This window comes from Mustela nivalis (genome assembly GCF_964662115.1).
Source record: "Mustela nivalis genome assembly, chromosome: Y".
Taxonomy (NCBI): Eukaryota; Metazoa; Chordata; class Mammalia; order Carnivora; family Mustelidae; genus Mustela; species Mustela nivalis.
The window spans coordinates 4,731,700-4,755,680 of NC_139041.1; positions in this window are offsets into that span (position 1 = coordinate 4,731,700).

Genomic DNA, 23,981 nt, shown 5'->3' on the forward strand with positions numbered 1-23,981 from the left:
ATTGTAATCTCTCTGTCTCTCTGTCAAATATGTGCATGTGCATTGTTTGACAAAAGACAAAAAGATAACCAGGGTACAAGGATTGACTGTGGCCAGGGGATGTTTTCTTTAATTTGGACCTAGATCTCTATGGAAGCCAGCCAGGTTCAGAGAACCTCCCACCATCCTCAAATGCCAGACCTTTGCTCAGAGCTCCAATGTTCATTCTCCAGTTCCTTGTCTTCTTGAATACCCTCACCAACCTGTAGCATACGCTGTCTGTGGCTCTGTAATGGCCCTTTGTTGAACCACTGTTCGTCTTCTGCTCACTCCATTAGAATACTGCCATCTTCCTCAAGAGGCACTGTTTGCTTTTCCCATGAAACCATTTGGGGGATGTTCATGAGAGGGTGAAGGCAGGCTTGTGCTGTCACATCTACATGTACTTCTCCAGAGGGTATCTGCAGGACCCTGTGGGAATTATCCAAGTTCTTTGAGATTTGAATCCTCTTCAATGCGTCCTTTTGAAGATACAAGTTGTCTTCCTGAAACGTGCACGGAAATCTTTCAGATGGCTTCACTTGGGCAATGGGTCTTTTCCAACATGCTCCATGCTTGCTCCTGTGGACTCCAAGTACATGAGTCCATTCTGGACCTAAGGTTCTAGGATGTAGAATCTGCCTTTGGTATATCGTCACTTTTGAAGATTTGGAAGTCATTTTGGCTCGATTCTAGAGACGCTACAGGTACTCGTTATAAGGGCTGCTAGACCAGAGGGAGTCATTTTGTGTTTCTGCAGTAAACTTATATTGAACCCATGCAGTAAACAAATTGACCCTACTCCTCCCAGAGGAGCTTACTCTCAAAGCCTAGATACAAGGGTGAATCAGGCCAGGTGAAGACATCCATTAGAGGGGCACACATATATCTACTAGGGTAAATTAAGATCCAATTGCCCACCCATGTGTTACCTAGCATTTTTGTTTTTGTGGTGTAGCCGACTTAGCACGACTGTGCATATTTTTCTGTATTGTTATCTCATTGACTACCTCTGTATAGCCTGGCTAAACTACCGCTATAAATGTTAGTCTGTGAGGCTGGGAGGGGTCGCCTCTTTGCAAGAGAAGGCCCTGACCAGTCAATATGATTCTCAATGCTTTGTGCAAAATTAACGTTTGCTTGACCTTCACTTTGTATCAGTCTCGCTCCTTTGAATAAGGACCCTATTTTGGAGGGCCACCCGAATTCAAATAATGAGAAGTGAGCCAGAATTGGAATTTTTGGAAAAGCCTCTTGAGGTAAGATCATGGGATCCTGCATGGAGCTGCAGGGCATGGCCCACTGGTAGAAGCTGGCAGCAGCCATGCTCCCCAGAGCTGGTGTGGATGCAGAGATGCCCCATCCTCCCCTGGTAGATCATATGGGTTTTCAAGTTCCCCTGGGTGTTCAGGGGGTTTGAGTCCCCCTAGATGGTCAGGGGGCTCGAGTTCCCCTTGGTGGTTATAGCGGGTTCAAATACACATAGGCGAACTCCAGGGGGTTCGAGTCCCCCTGGAGAGTCAGGAGGGTTCGAGGCCCCTAGACATTCAGGGTGTTCAAGTCCCCCTGGGTGGTTTGGGGTTTCGAGTCCTCCTAGGCGATCACGGGATAAAGAAAGCCCCACAGTGGCAGGTTATTGGTAAGAATCGTTGGGCCTATGGTTTTCTTTGCCTGGTCCTTTTGTTTTCTGTTGTATTGTTTGTTATGATTGAAGGAATGGGGAAAGCAGAGAGTAAAGGGACTCTGACTTTCATCTCTCTGTTCTTCATAATAGATGTGAGGCTTCTCACTCACTCATTTCGTCTGTTAATGGCTATGACTATAGCCAACTGGGGATAGTCTAAGAGTGAGTTCAGGTGCCCAATGCAGATGCTCATTATGCAGAGCCTGTAATATGAGCTAAAGACTCTAAAATATATTCCTAAGCAGCTGCAAAAACCCCCTTTGTTTTGGGGAATTTTTTGCCTTCTCTGGCCTGATGTGGACTGCCTAGCCCCTCCCCATTGTTGGCGGGGGAGCATGGCATCTGAAGTGGAGATAGTTATTTGTTTATCTCAAGGATTTAATGGGTAATTGTTAAAGTGGCTTCCAAAGTCTTTGGTAACCTGAAACTGTGAAGGGTTGCTTGAATGACAAATGGAATTAAATTCGTTGGACATGTAGGTCTTAACCAAATGAGATATAATGCTAGACCATTATATCTCATCTTGACCACCACACACGCTATGATGGACCTTCGTAGACTCCAACTGACTGATGGATGGTGAACACCTGAGTGACAGGGTATCAGGCCCTCCTCCTCAACAAACCAAGAGTGATCTCACAGCCACCAGTGGTGCTAAATCCAACCACACTGCTCCCAGAGGAGCTGGCTGACCATCCACACAACTGTGGGAGGTCCTAAACTAAGTAACAGGAATTAGACTGGATCTCAGAGACATGCCCTTCCCAGATGCAGAGATGACTCTGTTCATGGAAAGAGGTATGTGAGGTATGTGAGGGTTGTGGTAGTTTATACTGAACAGGAATTCTGGGAAGCACCCTGCCTCATGGAACTTCGGCACAACAAGCAGAACTGATTGAAATCACTAAGGCACTGCAGATGGCTAAAGGTAAAACCACCAACATCAATACGGACCACAGGTATGTCTTTGCTACTCTCCATATACATGGAGCTACTTACAAAGCAGAAGGAAATGGAATTAAAACAGAAGAGAAAAATTGGGACACAAAAGAGGTGACTCTTATGCATTTCTTGTGACACCAAAAGGGGACTGATTTTATTTCAAAAGGTAAACAATTATCAGATTGAGATTTAAAGCAAGCAGCCTGAGAAACAATGCAAGAGCTGGTTACACACCTGGATCTATCCCTACCAGATAAACTGGAGTATTCAGAGGAAGATTTAAAGTATTTACAAAAATGGCTAAATTATATTATAAAGGGGACGGGGCTAAGACTAAAAGAGGAAATTTAATTCTTCCTCGAAGACTAGGTAAGAAGTTAGTAGACCAGATACATTAGGGTACTCACCTGGGGTCACTCAAACTCAAGGAACTTAAAGGCAAGCAATTCTAGGCTTCTAAATTACGGCATATGGTTCAGGATATAGTTGCTAGATGTGCTCAGTGCCAGGCAGTTAATGTGGGAGGAACTAGAATTGGAAGAGGGAAAAGAGGAAAAGGTAGGGTACCAGGAATTTATTGGAAAATAGATATTACAGAAATAAAACCCGGAAAATATGGGGACAAGTATATGTTAGTTTTTGTAGATACCATTTCAGGCCAGGTTGAGGCTTTTTCCAAGAAACATGAGACGGCAGGAGAGGTAGCCATAAAGCAACAAGAAAAATAATTCCTAGGTCTGGGCTGCCTCTCATGATTGGGTCAGACAATGGCCTTGCATTTTGAGTTCAGTCTCTCAGGAATTGGCCAAGGCCATGGGCACAAATTGGAAACTACATTGTGCCTATCAGACCCAGAGTTCTGGGCATGTAGAGAGAATGAACTGGCTTCTTAAAGAGACCTTGACAAAACTAACCCTGGAGACGGGCAGTGTATGGGTGGATCTCCTAACATTCACTCTGCTCAGGGCAAGATGTACACACTATTTAAACAGGGTGACCCCATTTGAAATGTTTGGGAGAAACCCTGCTCCCGCTCTGTCCTCGGCTACAAAAGGTTGCCCTAGCAGAAATGACTGATCAGTCGGTACTCCAGTCACTGCAGGCATTACAGTCTGTATTTAAAAAAAAATGCAGGAATCCAGACTGCCCACACTGTTATGGAGACGGAGGTGGAACCACATCCTTTCCAACCCAATCACTTGGTTTGGATATGATATTATCAAGTGGGGAGCTTGGAGCCTCACTGGATGGGAACTTTTACTGTTACCCTGACCACACCACAGCAGTAAAAGTAGAACGCATCAGGGCCTGGATTCAGGCATGTCACATCAAACGAGCAAAGGATGAAGATGACCCTTAAAGGTGGAAGCCACAGCCAAAGATCCCGCTCACCGTGGACAAAATCTAAGACTGAAAAGACTATGAGTTTGTTGTTGCTCCTATTTTTACCTGTTTATGTAAAGAATAGGTAGCTAATTAGATAAAGGAAATTAGAAAAAAAATGGAAAGGGTTATATAAAACGTTAAATGTGTAACTCATCAGCTGACTGTGCACAAGTGTCATTTACACTAGTGTAAATATACAGACGACTGTACACTAGTGTCATGTAAAAAAGAAAATGAGAGCGATAAAAATGTTAGAATTACATGCTCAATAAACCCTTTATAACCAGGGAATGTAGAGCTGGATGAAAAGTCAAGGATTGGACTAATCTCCAAAGAATAGGGAGGAATGTAAGAGCCTGCAGTATACATAGATTGACCTCATGCAGTAAATGTAGATTGATACTGCCTCTCCCAAAGGTATTTACTCTCAAAGCCTAGATATAAGCGCAGGTCAGGCCAGATGAAGATATCCACTCAGTGGGGAGCTTATATCTACTAGGTAAATTAAGATTCAATTGTCCATCCGTGTGTTACTAGCAGTTTTTTTCTATGTCTGGCAGACGTTGCACCACTGTGCAGTTTTCTCTGTGTATTGCAAACTCACGGCCACCTGTGTATAGCCCAGCTAAACTACATCTATACATGATAGTCTGTGATGCTTGAGGGTGTCGAATTTTGAAGAGAAGGCAATGACCTGTCAGTATGATTCTCGAAGTTTGGAATGAAATTAAGCTTTGCTTGACCTTCGCTTTGTATCAGTCTTGCTCCTTTGATAAAAACCCTAACATTTGTGTCTGCACTGTTGAAGACTCCAGACATGTATATGTCATGATTGGGGGTATTCCCTTTGAGCTTTCCTTGGGTGGCCCTTTTCCTGTTCAGAAGATCGGTGATTGGGTGAGAAGGCCTAACATTTTTGCAGGGCTCAGATTCACTCCCCTGAGGTTTGCTTGAGGCCTGATTGTTACTTAATCTTTCCTCGCTAAGATGGGATGGTGGATTCTTGCCTTTCTTCAAAATCCAGAGGGCTGGTGCTGACAGTCAGGACCAAACACTACGAATCAGGCCATGGAGAAGGTGATACTGACTCACTTCACAAATTGCCTTGGTGAGAGACCCAGGCGGCTCCAGCGGTTTGGGGCGGCTAGAGGTCCTATTGGCACACCCATGAATACTCCAATCACGTGTAGTGATCTGGCATGGATTTATGAGGATTGGTTGCTATGACCTCAAAGCTTTGTGACATCACAGATGCTGGCTTCACTGAAGCAGCTGTCCCTCTCCCATGATCTTGGTATCCTATGGCTTTAGGTAGGAAGCCCCGGGAAGGACAGAACAAGAGCCCTCTGAGACTGATCAGGAACTCAGGTTGTCTTGTGGGTTGATGCCCCACTTCTCCTTTCTAGATAAATAGGAAAAAAATGATGTTCATTATACCTTCCTTTAGGCCAACATTTCTCCAGAGACAGCAAGGTGTCCTATTTCCACTACAATTTCTAGATTTTAAGAAACAGTGAGGCATCTTGGGTACCAACAGCTCTCCATGGGGTTTCATCCTGTGGGTGAGCAAGTCTATTGTCAGTGTCTTTTCCCAAAGGGTCAGTGATGACTAACGGACAGAAAGTCCCTTTTTGAGGAAAAAGGTGAGGGCATGGATATATGGTGCTGCCTTTGTCCTCATCTCCTAGTGTTCTGAAACACAAGGTTAAGGGATTAGGGCTCTGTCTACCTGGTTTTCCCTTAAATATTCAAAGTCTTCGAGGAAAGTGACATTCTGAATCATAGCTAACTCTTCAGGAAGAGGCCTGGACCACACCTGTTGTCATCATTAGTTAGCTGTACTTGTAGTGGAATGAGTATAGACAGGTTGACCAAGTCTCTTTAGTCAAAAGGAAAGGAACGGCCTATATCGATGGCTTGCAAAGCCCACTTGAGCAGAACTGTGGACTGAGCCTCAAGGTCCTTGCAGACTAGTGATGAAGAAGGTGTGGTCCATCTTGGTAACAGTATTCCTCAGCCATCGGGGAGGATGATCCCCTTGGATCTTACATTGACATGAACGTCCCATATCTGGGTGATGGGAAATGAAAAGACGGGCATATCGTGTAAATATCATATAGCTTTCCACAATATGTTCCTCAGGAGGAATACCTTGGCCATTAGTAAAGGAAAAGAATACTGAATGGGAAGAATGCAGAGAAGGAGATGCACCAAGAGTGACTCAGGACTCAGAACCAAGCTGAGGGTTACAGAGAAGAGACTCATTAAGGGAATAATGGAATAAGTGCCCAGCATAGTTTTGGCTTCTCTTCCATGAATTACGACTGGATTTGGACTCGAGCTCATGACCTGCAATAGACAAAGTAAGGTCTACACCTGGGAAGAACATATCTTACTGTCCTCAGAGACACAATCTTACTCATGGATCCCCAAAGATCAGGTGGTCTTGAGAGCTCATCTGGACGTCTGTAATTCCTTACCACCATTCCATCCGAATGATCTGTGCTGTGCTTAACTTGGATATCATAGTCCCTAACAATATTGGATTAAAGTCCCCATCTCCCTTCCTCTCTGTTCATATGCTTCCAAAGTTTATATACAGCCATGTTCTGGTATATATGTTGGCAGTTTTTCCCGGTTTCTGATGTTTTGATGCTCCATCATGACAAAACACCTTCCGCTCTCTTTTGTCTCTCAAAGGCATAAAATCACTCGAGATGACTTAGGCACAATTACTTTGGCTCTCTTCTCCTTGGCAAGAGCAGAACCTACGTTTCCAAATTTCTTCACTTTCAAGCTATGTGTATCTTCATAGACAAAGGAAATCCCCTTGGGCAACAGAGGTCGAGCTTGTTTAATATTTGCTGTTTACTGATGGATCTTTTATCGTTTTTTTTTTTTTTTTGGTTTGTTTTATTTTATCTTATTTTTTATTTTTTTATAATTTCAACCACACCTACAAAATGTTTGTATTCACAGGAGACTTTCGTCCAGAATGCTGAATGAATTATTGTTAGGTAAGATGTTCACTTACTCATTTCTATTGACTTCTGACTTGAATTCACTGTGCCTTTCCCTTTTATGTTATTTTCTTTGGGGATGGTTCATTAGTGCGATTTCTCACTTCCCTTCTTTCGCGTGTCTTCTCTGTGTGTGTGTTCATGTGTGTGTGTGCATGTGCATGTCTTAATGTGTGTGTGGTCTGTGTGTGTTTCACACAAAACTTATAATTCAATTTCAAGAGGTAGGAATTGGGTCTCTTAAGGTTAGCAATTCAATTTGATGCCTTGACAACTCACATTCCATCCGTTTCAAGAACATCTTCTGCAAGGAATGTCATCATTTGTACTCTTTCATAAACACATATTCTCACAAAACTGCCTTCAAACAAACGCCACATTTTGTGTGCCTCATTAGAATCGTATTGTTTGACCCTATAACCCTTGATTTTTCGTATGTTTCTTAACTGTCTTCACGGAGTGAAATCGTCTGTTTGTTTTCTTTCTGAGAATGTTAGATATGACAAAGCCCAAAGCTCTCTGCAAGCCTGTCACATGAGACATGTGGAAGAATTCATTCTTGCTTAAGTCTCAGTAAGAATTTGCAGTGACATGGAGGACAGTGAGATGGTAGTTGTCTAATAACCAGGTGCTTGTCTTCAGCCATGAAGGCAAAAGGAAGATGACAACAATAACGGAAGTGGAGTGGAAATTGACCTGAAGCCTACACAGTAAACTCCACAGAGTAAGAGATCGGAGGTCACAGAAACGATGGGAGAAGTTTGGAGACATGGCTCATGGGAGATTTGGGTGGTTCATGCATCAGAGTGCAGTGATCCCATGCAAAGGACAAAAGCACAGGAGAACAGGGCACACTGGGAATTCACAAGAAACCTGTTTCCCAGTGCAATTGGCTGTGACAACAGAGGGTCTGAGTTCTTGACAACACAATTCTTGAGGGCTGGAGTTTTCAGATCAGCAGGCTTGGCAGAAATCGACTCGAAAGAACACCGAGCTTTTCTTTCAGGGGACCCCAACAAGCAACCAGTTGCAGACAGCCTGGAGACCATAATCAGAAACAATACCAGGAGATGTAGTTGGAGGAGAGTGGGTCCTGGCAGTGCATCCGTGATAGGCAGTGTTTGTGGAAATGATTCAATGGGTGCATAAGTAATGTTCGGCTCTCAAACCAGTAGCAATAGGACCGAGCTATTGTCCAAGACAGGATGGTGAGACATTTGCTCCCTCCCTGCCTACACCTAAACCCAACTGTGGAACACTTGGAGGACTGCCTTCCTTAGTCCAAGATGCTTATTCCAAGGAGAACATATTTTCCCATAGGGGACAAGAAGAATGCCTTGACCGCATGCTGTCTTCTGAACACAGCATTCTGCAGGCCTGCATTCTATTGGGTTGTGGAATGTCTCCTTTCACACGCACACCAGATTCTACTAAGTGAATCCTCAGCATATTCAGCCTGGGCCCCAAACACACCAAAGGCCATGCACGGAGGGCCCTTGCAGTTGACTGGTCTCAAGGACAGGGTCAGCCACACCACAACAGCAGATGGCATGCATCACACACACACATACAGACACACACACACACACACACACACACAAACACCCATCATCCCTTAAGGGCCAGCACTTGGTCACTCCCGGATTTCCTCTTCTTAAAGAGATTAACCTCAGGATGGAAAAAGAATGAGATTTAAGAATACAGAGAGGAAGACAGAGACTTATATCCAAGGCAAAGATGGAAGAATCAACTGATGACATGGTAAAAGAACAAGAAAATATCACGGCTAGGCAATCAGAGAGAAACTTCTACATAGACCACGCCCGATGGGGTATAGAAAGCAGCGGCCTGGATACTTCCTGTACTTCAGAAAACATAGAAGATATCAGAGAGTCTCGACCACAGAGATAAACTGATAAAGATAAACGAAACTAAATAGCTCCTGAGGGGAAGATTGGTAGGAGACTGGATGCAAAGTCCAAGAACATGGCAGAAGTAGACGATGCAAATAGTGACCTGGAAGAACTAGTCTAGAAAATAAGGAAGCAAATTCTAAAAGAGAAGGAAGAATGACTGACATGACAATGAGCTTAGGGAATCATCATCTCCAGGAATTGAAAGAGGTGTCTCTTGTAGAAGAAGTAAGAGTGAGTGAAAGAAAGAGGGCTAAACATGGATATGAGAAATCGGGGCTGAAAATGACCCTCATCCGGTAGCACAAACAGAGGTCCACAATCAGAGGCACAGAGGACTCCCATCACCTTCCACAGAAGCAGAGCACCAAAAGACATAGTGTCATTTCCCCCTGGAAAATCTAGGCATGGAGGAATTCACTTTAGCAAATAGATATGGGAGAATAGTTTGTCCATAGCCCAGTCACTGACTTCAAGAGGAAATGCTATACCAGCTCTCGAAGAAAGCCGGATAGCTCAAGCAACACCAGCCCAGGCAAAAACCCTTATCCCCTGCATTTCTGAACAATGACTGTGGAGTGGTTCTTGTCTAGAACCACGAGGTTCTCAGAAGTCAATGGTTGGGTCCCAGGATTTGTCAATCAATTCAGAGGCAGCCTTCAGATCAACTCATTATTCCAAGGTCTTGGCAATGACTGTGGTCTCAGGTTCTCTGCTCAGGGGAAAATAAGCTTCTCCCTCGCCAGCTCTACCAGCTGATTGTGAACTCTCAGTGTCTCTGTCTAATAAGTGCAAACGCATCGTTTAACAAGATAACAAAAGCAAAACCAGGCACAATAATTGACTGGGGGCAGAGGATGATTTATTGAATTTGGACCAAGGTCCTATGGAGCTAGTGACAGAGAACCTCCCACCATCCTAAAATAACAGACCTTCGCTCGGAGCTTTGTTTTCCTGGATCTCCTCACCAACCTGAAGCATCCGCTGTGTGTCACGCTGTACTGACCCCTTGTTGACACATGTTCATTCTCTTCTGGCTCCATTATAACATACACTGTTTGCTTATCACATGACGTCATTTGGCTGAGGGTCATGAGAGGTAGAAGGCAGGCTTGTGCTGCCATATCTCCATGCAGTTCCAAATGGTAGCTGCACCACTCTGAGGGAGTGCTCAAGGTTCTTCCACATTCGAATCCTCTTCAATGCATCCTTTTGGACATACAAGTGGTTTTCCTGAAACGCACATGGAAGTCTTTCAGATGGCTTCACTTGGGCTATGGGTCTCTTCCAAATTGCTCTCCATTTGCTCCTGTGGACTCCAAGTACATGAGTCTATCCTGGACCTAAGGTTCCTCAGCTAAGTTAGAACCTCCTTTGATGCATGGTCAATTTTGAAGAGTGGGAGGCCTTGTTTGCAGCATTTCTGGAGAATCTTGAGGTACTCGTGTCCTCCCTGTTGAAAACTCCAGACATGTCTTTGGCACGGTTGCGGGTGTTCAGTTATCTTTTCTTGGGTGGCCCTTCTCCTGTTCAGGAGCTCTGTGATGTTTGGGAGGGCCTTATCCTTGTGCCAGGATCAGATTTCCTCCCCTGAGGTTCTGCTTGAGACCTGATTGTTTCTTGCCCTGTCGTGGTTAAGACGGAATGGTGGATGCTTGTCTTTCTCTGGAATCCAGAGGGCTGGTGCTGATAATCACGACCAAACACTATAAATTGACCCATATAGAAGGTGACTCCAACTCGCTTCACAATATGCCTTGGTGAGAGACCCAGACAGCTCCAGCGGTTTGGGACGGCCTGGTGTGCTCTTGGCCCACCTAGGACTACTGTAACCAATTGTAGTGATCAGGCATGATGTAATGAGGAGTGGTTGCTATGAACTCAAAGCATTGTGACATCACAAATGCTTCCTTCACTGAAGCAGCTGTCCCTCTCCCATGACCTTGGTGTCCTAAGGCTTTAGGTAGGAAGCCACCGAAGGACAGAACAAGAATCCTCTGAGTCTGATCAAGAACTCATGTTGTCTTGTGGGTTAGTGTCCCACTTAACCTTTCTGGAAAAGGGGAAAGAAAATGATGTTCACGTAAATTCCTTTACATCAACATTTTCAAAGAGACGGCAAGGTGTCCTATTTACACTACAATTTCTAGCGATCTCAAGAAACGGTGAGGCCTCATGGGTATCAACAACTCTCCATGGGGTTGGTAATCCTGTGTGTGAGAGCGTCCTTTCTGAGAATGATAGATGTGACGAAGCCCAATGCTCTCCGCAACACTGCCACATGAGGCAAGTGGAAGAATTTATTCTTTCTTATGTCTCAGTAAGAATTTGTGGTGACATGGAGGACAGTGAGATGGTAGTAGTGTCTAATAACCTCGTGCTTGTCTTCAGCCAAGTGGGCAACAGGAAGATGACCAGAACAACTGCAACGGAGTGGAAATGGATGGGAAGCCTACAAGGTAAACTCGACAAAGAGGAAAGGTAGTCGCAGAGACTATGGGAGAAGGTTGGAGACATGGCTTATAGGTGATTTCGTGGTTCATGCATCAGATGGCGGTGATTCCTTGCAAAGTACAAAGGCACAAGAGAGCAGAGCACGCTGGAAACACACAAGTCACCTGTTTCCCAGTGCCATTGGCTGTGAAGAGAAGAGGGTCTGAAGGGCATAAGTTCTTGAGAACACAAGTCTTGTGTGCTGGAGTTTTCAGATCAGCAGGCTTGGCAGATATAAACTCGAAAGAACTCCATGTTTTTCCTGCATAGGTCACCAACAAGCAACCATGTGCAGACAACCTGGAGACCATGATCAGCGACAATACCAGGACACGCAGTGGGAAGATGGTGGGTCCTGGCAGTGCATCCATGAGAGGCAGTGTTCGTGGAGTTGTCTCATTTTGGGCATAAGAAATATTGGGCTCCCACACGAGGAGCATCAAGACGGAGCTACTGGCAAATACAGGATGATGAGGACATTAGCTGCCTACTCTGCCCACACGAAATCACAACCGTGGAACACTTGAGGGACAGCTTTCCTCACTCCAATTTGTTTAGTCCAAGTAGAACAGACTCTCCCATAGGGGATGAGAAGAATGCCTGACCAAATGCTCTCTTCTGAACACAGCATTCTGTAGGCCTGCGATCTGATGAGTTTGTGGAATGTCTCCTTTTACAGGCACACCAGAGCCCACCAATGTAAACCTCAGCATATTCAGCCCAGCCCCCAAACACACCAAATGGCAGTCAAGGAGAGCCACTGCAGATGGCTGATCTCAAGGACAGCGTCAGCCACAACCCAAACATCAGATGGCATGCATTTCACACACACACACACACACACACACACACACACACACACACACGACAAATCTTAAGGGCCAGCCCTTGGTTACTCATTGATCTCTTCTACCTAAATAAATTACCCACAGGATAGAAAACAGAATAAGTATTTCGAATACAGAGAGGAGACAGAGATCTAGATCTAATACAGGATGGAAGAATCAATAGATGCCAAGGAAAAAGAACAAGAAAGGATCACGGCTAGGAAATCATAGTGAAGCTTCTACATATAACACGCCCGATGTGGGTTTAAAAGCAGCGGCCTAGATCCTCCCTATACATCAGAAAACATAGAAGATATCAGAGAGTCTCGAACCACAGAGATAAATCTGATAAAGATAAAAGAACCTAAAGAGCTCCTGAAGAGAAGATTGTAGGAGACTGGATGCAAAGACTGGGAACATGGCAGAAATAGACGATCCAATTAGTGACCTGGAAGTACAAGCCTAGAAAATAAGGAAGCAAATTCTAAGAGAGAACGAAGAATGACGAAACATGACAATGAGCTGAGGGAATAATCATCCAAAAGGAAATGAAATAGGATGTCTATTGTAGGATAAGTAAGGGTGAGAGAAAGAAAAGAAGGCTGAACATGGATTTGAGAATCGGGGCTGTCAATGACCCTCATCTGGGAGCTGAAACAGAGGTCCAGAATTGAGGCACACAGGACTGCCATCACCTTCCACAGAAGCAGAGCACCAAAAGATATTTTCCCCCTGTGAAATCTAGGCATGAGGAATTCTCTTTAGGCAAATAGGCATCGGAGAATAGTTCGTCCATAGCCCTGTCACTGACTTCAAGGGGAAAAGCTATACCAGCTCTCAAAGCAGGCTGAATAGCTCAAGCAACACCCGACCAAGCCAAAATCCTTATCCCCTGCATTTCTGAACAATGACAGAGCAGCGGTTCTTGTCTAGAACCAGGAGGTATTCAGAAGTCAAAGGATGGGGCCCGGGTTGTGTCCATCAGTTCAGAGGCGGCCTTCAGATCAACTCATGATTCGAGTGTCTTGGCTATGACTCTGAATATGACTTTTATTTGACTTTTATGTGACTTTTATATGACTATAAAATAAATAAAAAATCAATTAAAAAATAAAAAAGATAATTTCTTTACCAAAAGGGATAGCATTGTTTGGGAAAAGAAGATTAACTTGAAGCTTAACTCTATATGAACATTCGAAAATAAAAATGAAAAAGGAATATACTAGACTAAACTAAACTAATTTTTTTACAAAATTAGAATGCAAATGAAAAAAATGTGTATGTATCAAAATGTTCAGGTTAGAAGGTTAATATGGAATTTGATATACTGGACATCTCAGTTTGAAGGTAAATAGGTTAAAAATTATCTATATAATACAAATCAACCAGAATAGTGGGAATGAGTTAAAAATAAAAGTTGTATCTATGAAGTAGCGGTGGTTGTTCTATTGTAGTCTTTTTTTTTTTTTTTCCTGGTTGGTTTTCTGAGGCAGAGGCCTGTCAGGTGGGTTTCAGTCAATGATGTTCCCTGATTTAAATTCTCCCACCCCTCTCAAGGGGATGGGCTCTGAGGAATCCTGTTTTTTTCAGGTCTTTATTCTTTGGAGGTTTTTATGTTTGTTTAGTTTTTTTTTTTTTTTTCCTCTTGCCTTCACTGCTATTGATGGCTTTTGGAGATGAATGCAAACTCACCCTGATCTCTCTCTCAGAGATAATCCTCAGTCTTCTCACCTGTGGGTGCTGCAGAGATCATATAAATTCGCCCTTGCCTGCTGCCAGAGCAAATTTTGAGTTGTAGTCCCAGGGAGCACAGAATCTTCTGCTTGTACCAAAACCATTGCAGCAGTGTCTGTCTAGGCAGCTCCTGACCATCAGAGAGGTTCCAAGTGCCATCCCACACTGAGATTTTCATGCTGGCCCTGGCTGGGAGTGCCTGGTTTTCTCTGTCTAAGAGTTCTGGGCTTGCAAGCACTCTCTAAGGGGAGGGTATGGGTCACGTGTGTCTCAGGCACAGGGTCTAAGCAATGGACTGGGCCTTCGCACACCTTTCTCAGGAGATGGTAAGGGGTGCAGGTGTCTCAGGTTCTGTTAGCAAGTTACATTGCTCTGCTGCTTGGTGAGGCTCCAAGCCCCTAACAGGAGCTGAACCCCACATGATCATGGGTGTGCTGTTGGCTCAGGGAACAAAACATCGTTTTTCCAACACACTCTCTTTGGCTCAGCACCAGGGAATCTGTACTGGGTGTGGGGACTTAAACCCCTGTCCTTAGCTGCCATGATTCACACAATTTACCTTCAATATCCTTTGCACTTTTTGAATGCTTTCAATCAGAGTCCAAGTTAATGCTGGTCCCCAGACTCAGAACACTCTTGTATTGGCGTATTACTTTCCAATTGGTGGCCTTGGGTGGGTCCCTTGAACTTTTGTTTATTTCAATAACAGTACAACGTTCTCACTCCACTTTACCTGCCCACTGATGACTTCTGCGCTGGCAGAGGTCCAGACATATATAATTCTGATCTCAGGCTGTTTTCATGGGTAATCAGAATTCTTTGGTAGGAAATCACTTCACTTTGGAGTACAGGTTGAAATGGCACCTCCTCTTACTTGCCCATCATCTTGTCTCCTCTCACATGACACTTATAATAAAATTTCAAGAGATAGGAATTTGGCATTTTATGGATAGCAAATCAATTTCATGTGCATTGAAAACTCACATTCCATCACTTTCAGCCACAATTCCTGCAAAGAATGTCCCATTTTGTCCTGTTTTATAAACACGTATTCCCACTAACATGCCTACAAAGAAAGACAAAAGTTTAAGTGTCTGGTTAGAGTAGTATTGCTTGTCCATTTCCCCCTGCTTTTTCACATGTTTTTTTACTACCATGACGGGGTGAAATCATACGTTATTTGTCTTTCTGATACTCAGAGATGTGACATAGCCCAATGCTCTCCACAACATTGCCACATGAGGCAAGTGGCAAGAATTCATTTGTCCTTATGGCTGAGTAAGAGTCTGTGATGCCTTTGGAAGATAATGAGATGTTAGTAGTCTCTGGGAACTCCAGGCTTGTCATCAGCCATGAACACAACTGGAAGATGACTACATCAACTGTGACTTGGTGGAAATTGACCTGAAGCCTACAGACCAAAATCTACAGCAAAAGAGAAAAGAAGTCAAAGAGACTATGGGAGAAAATTGAAGACATGGCTTAGGGAGAAGTAGGCGGTGGTGCTTCAGACGGCAGTAAGCCAATGCAAAAGCAAAGGCACAGGAGAGATGAGAACACTGGGAACCCACAGGTAGCGTGTTTTCCAATGCCACTTGCTCTAACCAGCATCTTATCTGAATGGTACAAGTCCTTGCCAACAAAGGGTGTTGAGTCTGGAGTTTTCAGATCATCAGTCTTGGCAGATATTGATTTGAGAGAACACTGTGTTTCTCCTGGAGAGGACACCAACAAACAACCAGGTGCAAACAGCCTGGAAATCATGATCAGAGACAGTACCAGCAGACACAGAAGAAATATGGTGGTTTCTGGCAGTGTATCTGTGAGAGGCAAGGCTCGTGGAGATGATTTGATGGGGGCAAAAGTAATTTGGGGCTCTAGCACAAACAGCATAAAGACCAAACTGCTGGCAAAGACAGGACAGTGAGGACATTAGCTGCCTCACGAACTAAAACGAAGTCCAAACCATGGAAAACTGTGGAGACTGTCTTCTTCAGTCCAAGTTGCTTAGCCAAAGGAGAACAGACTCTCCAGTAAGGGACTAGAAGTAAGCCCTTCTACCATGCTCTCTTTAAAACACAGCATTCTGCAGGCGTTTGTCTGTTGAGTTGGTTGGATGTATCCTTTCTTAGGCAAACCAGTGCACACCAAACTAAACCACACCATATTCAGCACAGAAACACTAAAATGGCATGCAAGGAGAGACCCTGCAGATGACTGTCTTAATGTCAGGGGACAGCCACAACACAAAAACAGAGGGCATGAACCCGAGACTTGCTCAATGGCCAGACCTTGGCCACCCCATGATCTCTTCTTCCTAAAGACATTACCCTAAGGGTAGAAAACAGAATGGTCTTTGTGAATAGAGAGAAGAAGACAGAGACCTGGATCCAATGCAAAGATGGAAGACTAAATTGATGCTGAGGAAAAGAATTAGAAATGATCATAGCCAGGCAATCAAAGTTAAACCTTTAAATGTAACAAGCCCGATGAAGGATTGAAAGCAATATCCAGAATACTCACTGTACATAGAAAAAGACAGAAGACATCAGGGAGTCTCCTACCACAGAGATAAAAGTGATAAAAAAAAATAAAATCTAGGGTCTCTGATAATAAGATTGGTAGCAGACTGGTTGTAAGGCCAAGAAGCTGGCAGAAGCAGAGGACACAATTAGTGACGTGGTAGAAAAATACTGGAAATTATTGGAATGTAAGTGAAAGAGAGAAGGAAGAATGATGGAACATGACAATAAGCTTATGAAAATCATCAACTCCAAGGGGAAAAAAAAAGAGGTGCCTATTAATGCACACCTAGGAGTGAAAGAATAAAGAAGGCCAAATATTTCTTTGAGGAATCAGAGCTGAAAATGTCCCTGATCTTGGAGTAGAAACAGAGCTCCATATTAAGAGGCACAGAGTACTCCCATCACCATCAAAATATTCAGAGCAATACAATACAGTGTCATCCCCCATGCAAAAGATAGCAAGGGAGTTATTCTCCTAATGCAAAAATGTGTGCGAGAGTAGTTTGTCCATAGCCAAGTCACTGACTTCAAGGCGACCAGTTATACCAGCTCTTAAAGCAGGTCGGATAGAACAATCAACAACAGCCCAAGCCAAAATGCGTATCCCTTGCATTTCTGAACAATGACAGAGCAGTAATTCTGTCTAGAACTCTGAGGTATTAAGAAGACAAAGATTGGGGCCTGGGGTGTGTCCATCAGTTCAGAAACGGCCTTCAGCTCAGCTCATGATACCAGGGTCATGGCCTTGTCTCTGGTCTCGAGTTCCCTGTTCAAGGGCAACTCTGATTCCCCACCACATTTCCAACCCGTGAGTGTGATCTTTCGGTTTCTCTCTCAAGTACGTTAATGTATATTGTTGGACATAAATAATTTTTAAAAAGTTTACAATGATTTACTAGGGACAGAGTATTGTTTATTTTTTTTTTGTTTCTAGTATTTTATTTTTTAATTTTTTTAAATATAATTTTTATATTTTATAAACATATATTTTTATCCCCAGGGGTACAGGTCTGTGAATCACCATGTTTACACACTTCACAGCTCTCACCAAAGCACATACCCTTCCCAATGTCCATAATCCCACACCCTTCTCCCAAACCCCCTCACCCCAGCAACCTTCAGTTTGTTTTGTGAGATTAAGAGTCACTTATGGTTTGTCTCCCTCCCAATCCCATCTTGTTTCATTTATTCTTCTTGTACCCACTTAAGCTCCATGTTGCATCACCACTTCCTCATATCAGGGAGATCATATGATAGTTGTCTTTCTCTGCTTGACTTATTTCGCTAAGCATGATACGCTCTAGTTCCATCCATGTTGTCGCAAATGGCAAGATTTCATTTCTTTTGATGGCTGCATAGTATTCCATTGTGTATATATACCACATCTGCTTGATCCATTCATCTGTTGATGGACATCTAGGTTCTTTCCATAGTTTGGCTATTGTGGACATTGCTGCTATAAACATTCAGGTGCACGTGCCCCTTTGGATCACTACGTTTGTATCTTTAGGGTAAATACCCAATAGTGCAATTGCTGTGTCATAGGGCAGTTCTATTTTCAACATTTTGAGGAACCTCCATGCTGTTTTCCAGAGTGGCTGCACCAACTTGCATTCCCACCAACAGTGTAGGAGGGTTCCCCTTTCTCCACATCCTTGCCAGCATCTGTCATTTCCTGACTTGTTGATTTTAGCCATTCTGACTGGTGTGAGGTGATATCTCATTGTGGTTTTGATTTGTATTTCCCTGATGCCGAGTGATATGGAGCACTTTTTCATGTGTCTGTTGGCCATCTGGATGTCTTACTTGCAGAAATGTCTCTTCATGTCCTCTGCCCATTCCTTGATTGGATTATTTGTTTTTTGGGTGTTGAGTTTGCTAAGTTCTTTATAGATTCCTGACACTAGTCCTTTATCTGATATGTCGTTTGCAAATATCTTCTCCCATTCTGTCAGTTGTCTTTTGATTTTGTTAACTGTTTCCTTTGCTGTGCAAAAGCTTTTGATCTTGATGAAATCCCAATAGTTCATTTTTGCCCTTGCTTCCCTTGCCTTTGGCGTTGTTCCTAGGAAGATGTTGCTGCGGCTGAGGTCAAAGAGGTTGCTGCCTGTGTTCTCCTCAAGGATTTTGATGGAATCCTTTCTCACATTGAGGTCCTTCATCCATTTTGAGTCTATTTTTGTGTGTGGTGTAAGGAAATGGTCCAATTTCATTTTTCTGCATGTGGCTGTCCAATTTTACCAGCACCATTTATTGAAGAGGCTGTCTTTTTTCCATTGGACATTCTTTCCTGCTTTGTCGAAGATTAGTTGACCATAGAGTTGAAGGTCTATTTCTGGGCTCTCTATTCTGTTCCATTGATCTATGGGTCTGTTTTTGTGCCAGTACCATGCTGTCTTGATGATGACAGCTCTGTAATAGACCTTGAAGTCCATAATTGTGATGCCACCAACGTTGGCTTTCTTTTTCAATATCCCTTTGGCTATTCGAGATCTTTTCTGGTTCCATATAAATTTTAGAAATATTTGTTCCATTTCTTTGAAAAAGATGGATGGTACTTTGATAGGAATTGCATTAAATGTGTAGATTGCTTTAGGTAGCATAGACATTTTCACAATATTTATTCTGCCAATCCAGGAGCATGGAACATTTTTCCATTTCTTTGTGTCTTTTTCAATTTTTTTCATGAGTACTTTACAGTTTTCTGAGTATAGATACTGTGTCTCTTTGGTTAGGTTTATTCCTAAGTATCTTATGGTTTTGGGTGCAATTGTAAATGGGATTGACTCCTTAATTTCCTTTTCTTCTGTCTTGCTGTTTGTTCGGACCTATGTCCCTATGGAATGCAGGCAGGTACAGAGCACCTCCCACCATCTTAAAGTGCCAGGCCTTCACTCTGTGCTCCCTTGTCCATTCTCCTGTTCTTTGTCTTCCTTTACCTCCTCACCAACCTGTATCACCCACTGTCTTTCCCAGTATAGTGGCCCTTTGTTGTCACATTGTTCATCCTTTCCTGGTTACATTAGAACATGCCCATCTTCTGCAAGAAGCACCATTTGGTTATTACCTGAAACCATTTGGGGGATGGTAATGAGAAGGTAAAGGCAGGCTTGTGCTGACATATCTCAATTCAGTTCTGCAGAGGGTAGCTACACCACCCTGTAGGCATGCTCAAGGTTCTGCAACATTCCAGTCCTCTTCCATTTGTCTTTTGTAGATACACGTTTTTATCTTGAAACGAGCAAGAGTGTCATTCAGATGGCTTTCCTTGTGCTATAGGTCTCCTCCAACATGCTTCATGCTTGCTCCTGTGGACTCCAAGTAAATGAGTCCATCCTGGGACTCAGGTTCTTGGGTGTAGAGTCTGACTTTGGTGCTTGGTCAGTTTTGAAGATTGGGGGCCCTATGTCATGATTTCTTGAGATGCTAAAGGAACTCATATCCTTGCTGTTGTAGACTCCAGACATAACTTTGGCAGGGTTTCAGGTGTTCCCTTTGAGATTTTCTTGGGGGGCACTTTTCCTGGTAAGAAGCGCCCTGATTGGGAGGGAGGACCATAACATATGCAGGACATGGAGTTCATCCCCTATCTCTTTTTTGAGATCTGAATCTTTCTTGGCCATTCGTGGGTAAGATGGATTGGGGGATACTTGTCTTACTCCAGAGTCCAGATGGCTTTTGTAACTGTCACGACAATAGACTACAAAACCGGCCATGGAGAATGCTACACTGACTCGCTTCTCAAACTGACTTGGTGAGAGACCCAGGCGGCTACAGTATTTGGGTGAGCTGTGGATCCTCTTGTACCATTCATAACTACAACATCCAAGTGTAGATCAGGCGTGGTTTGGGGAGGAGGGGTTTCTATGACCTCAAAGCTTTGTGACATCAGAGAAGCTGTCTTAACTGAAGCAGCAGTCCCTCTCTCATAACCTTTGAGTCCTATGACTTTATGTAAGAAGCCAGGGAAGGGCTAAAAAGAGCCCTGAGCCTGATTAAGAACTCCGGTTGTCTATGTGTTAATTTCCACTATCCCTTTCTATAAAAATAGAAAAGAAATTGATGTACAGCATACCTTTTTTTTTTTAGGCCAACATTTCTCCAGAGATAGCAATGTTTTTCTATTTCCACTGCAATTTCTAGAGATCTCAATAAACAGTTAGGCCCTGGGTATCATCAGCTCTTTGTGATGTTTGTCATCCTGTGGGTAAGATAGTCCTTGCTCAGCACCTTTTACCTATGGGTCAGTAATGACTAAGGGACTGGAAATCCTTGTTCAAGGATAAATGTTAGAATATGTATGTATTATGCTGTCTGTGTCCTCATCTCCTCGTGTTAAGAAACACTATTCATAAGGGATTAGGGCTCTATCTACCTGGCTTTACCTTGGACAGCTTTTTAAATGCTTCAAGAAGATTGACATTCTGCATGATAACTAACCCTTAAGGGAGAACCCATGAGAGCACTCCTTGTCATCTTAGTTAACTCTACCTGCTGTGGTAATGGGTATAGCCATGTTGACTACTTCTCATTAATCAGAGGAAAATAAACGGCTTATATGGATGGCCTGCAAGGCCCAATAGATCAGAACTGTGGATTGAGTTGCATTGCCCTCACAAGGACTATTGGATAAAGAAGGTGCAGTCCACATTGGCAACAGAGTATTCCTCAGCCATCAGAGAGGATGAACCCCTGGTACTTGCATTGACATGAATGTCACAGGATGCCAAATGAAAAAGGCAAGCAGACAAAGGGAAATATAATATGGCTTCTCTCATATGTGCCCCAGGATGAATACCATGGGCCTTAGTAGAAAGAAGTGGAAATGGAAGGGGAAAAAGTCACAGAAGGAGACAAATCAGAAGTGACTCAGTACTCCGAGGTTACAGAAAAGAAAGACATGCAGGAAATGAGGGAACTGGCTAATGGGTGTTGAGGAGTTGTGGAACATCTTAAGAGTTTTAGGATGAACTCTAGGTCATATATGGAACTAAAGCATCTGTGAATACTTGTCAAAATCGAATGATGGATGATAGGCCTATTTCTCAACAGAACAAAAAATTAAAATAAAAACAAACTGGCCCTTTCAAAAGCAGGTAAAGATAGACAGAGAAAACGAAAAATTATATTTATATTATCTTTACTTATGAAAATGGCATGGAATTTGTTTCCTATAATGTCCTTATCTGAATTGGGTGTTCATACTTGTAAATTACAGTCTACCCGCCTCCTCCATTTGTGGATTTGATGAGAAGAAACGACATTGCCTTCATCAAATGTCTAGAAATGTTGACCAGAAAAATGATTTGTATCTGACCTTCTGTGTGTTGGGAGGTGTTGGATTACTGCTTCAAACGCTTTAGTCACTACTAGAGAGCTAAGGTTTTGTAGGGTTCCTGAATTAATATGTGTTCCTGATTTGATATTTGTCTTGGAATTTAGCCTTTTTCTCAGTGTTGGAATTTTATCCTTTTTCTCAGTTTGGATTTGCTGGAATAATTGTGTCGATGTGTCATTTCGGTTATTTATTTTTTCCTTTCTATTAGTTTTCATATGATCTCATAATTTCATCTGTATGCTAGTCTCCCTGTTTAATCCAGGAAATGGCTATTCCCGTTTGTTAAAGTTTTCAAAACTGACAATTGAGTTCTCCAGATTTTTTTTCTATTGTTTTGTTTGTATTCTTTTATTCCAATGATCATATATATCATCAATCTTTTTCTGTTCACTTTGGATTCCATTTCATCTTTTTCTAGTTCCTTATGCCATCGGTTAGGTTGCTTTTATTCGGTGCTTTGAATTTTTTGAAATAAATGCATTTAGCCCTATATTCTTTCCCCAAAGAATGTTTTGGCATCATCTCATAAGTTTCTTTACTTTCATTTGTTGAAAGTACTTTATGACTTTCCTTTTGATTGTCCTTCTTTGAGGCATTGATAGTTTGGGAGTGTTTTTGTTTTCCACCTATTAGTGTGTGGCTGTGTTTCCCATTCATAAGTGATTTCTTTCCTTTTTCATATCTTTGTGGTCATAAGGATACAAGAAAGGATATGAATTCTCTTCTATTAATTATTACTGGTTTTTTATTTCAGCACAGGATCTGATAGACAATGTTAGGTCTGCCCTTGGAAAGAACTTCTCTTATGGTTCTCCGAGACACAATCTTATGCATGTTTCTCCTATGCTCAGGTGGTCTAGAGAGCCCATGATGACGTCTGTTATTCCTTCCCACCTATCCCTCTGCATGATTTGTCCTGTGCTAAAAGTGGATATCATCGTCCTCAAAATATTGGATTGTGGTCCCCAACTCCCTTATGTTCTGTTAATATGCTTCCAAAATTTAGAAACAACCAAGTTGGTGGTGTATCTGTTGGCAATTCTTCCAAGTTTCTGAAGTTTTGATGCTCAATCAAGACAAAACACCTTCTGGTAATATTATGTCTCTTGAAGGCATAAAATTTCTCTATCTGCCATAGGCACCAATGGATTGGTTCTCTTATATTTGCCAATTGAACTAACTATGTTTTCCCAAATCCATAACTTCCAAGCTATTGTATATTTATAGTCGAAGGTTCTCCTATGGCTAACATAAGGTCGAGCTGGTTTTGTTTTGTTTGTTTGTTTGTCTGTTTGTTTGTTTTCTTGTTGGTTTTTTTTTTGCCCTTTTTTTCAATTTTTATCTTTCCAACAACGTGTTTATTGGAATAGGATTATTTAGTCCTGAATACTTCAACTAATTATTGATGGGTACAGACTTAACTTTCTCATTTTCATTGTTTTTTTGACTTGGATTCTCAGTGCCTTTCCCATTTATGGTATTTTCCTTTGGGTTTGTTTCATTCTGTGCGATTCCTCCCATCTTCCTCATCTTTTGTGTGTCTTATTTGTGTGTATATGTGTGTGTGTGTATGTTGTCTGTGTGTTTCACATAACAATTATAATGAAATATCAAGTAGTTAGATTTCTCTCCTTTATGCATAGCAATTCAATTTGATATGCCTTGAAAACTCACATTCCATTACTTTCAGCCACATTTCCTGCAAGGAATGTCCCATTAAGTCCTCTTTTATAAACTCATATTCTCACTAACTTGCCTTCAAAAAAACACCAAATTTTAAGAGCCTGGTTAGAGTAGTATTGTTTGTCCCCTTTTCCCTTGCATATTCACATGCTGCTTGACTAGCATGAGAGAGCAAAATCGTATGTTATTTGTCTCTCTGAGACTGATAGATGTGACATAGCCCTATGCTTTCCAAAATTATGCTCCATGAGGCAAGTGGAAAGAATTCATTCTTGGTTATGGCTGGGCAAGTGTCCGTGGTGCTTTTGGAGGACAGTGAGATGTTAGTAGTGTCTGGGAACTCCAGGCTTGTCTTTAGCCAGCAACAAAACTAAAAGATTACTATATCAAGTGCATCATGGAGACCTGAAGGCTACAA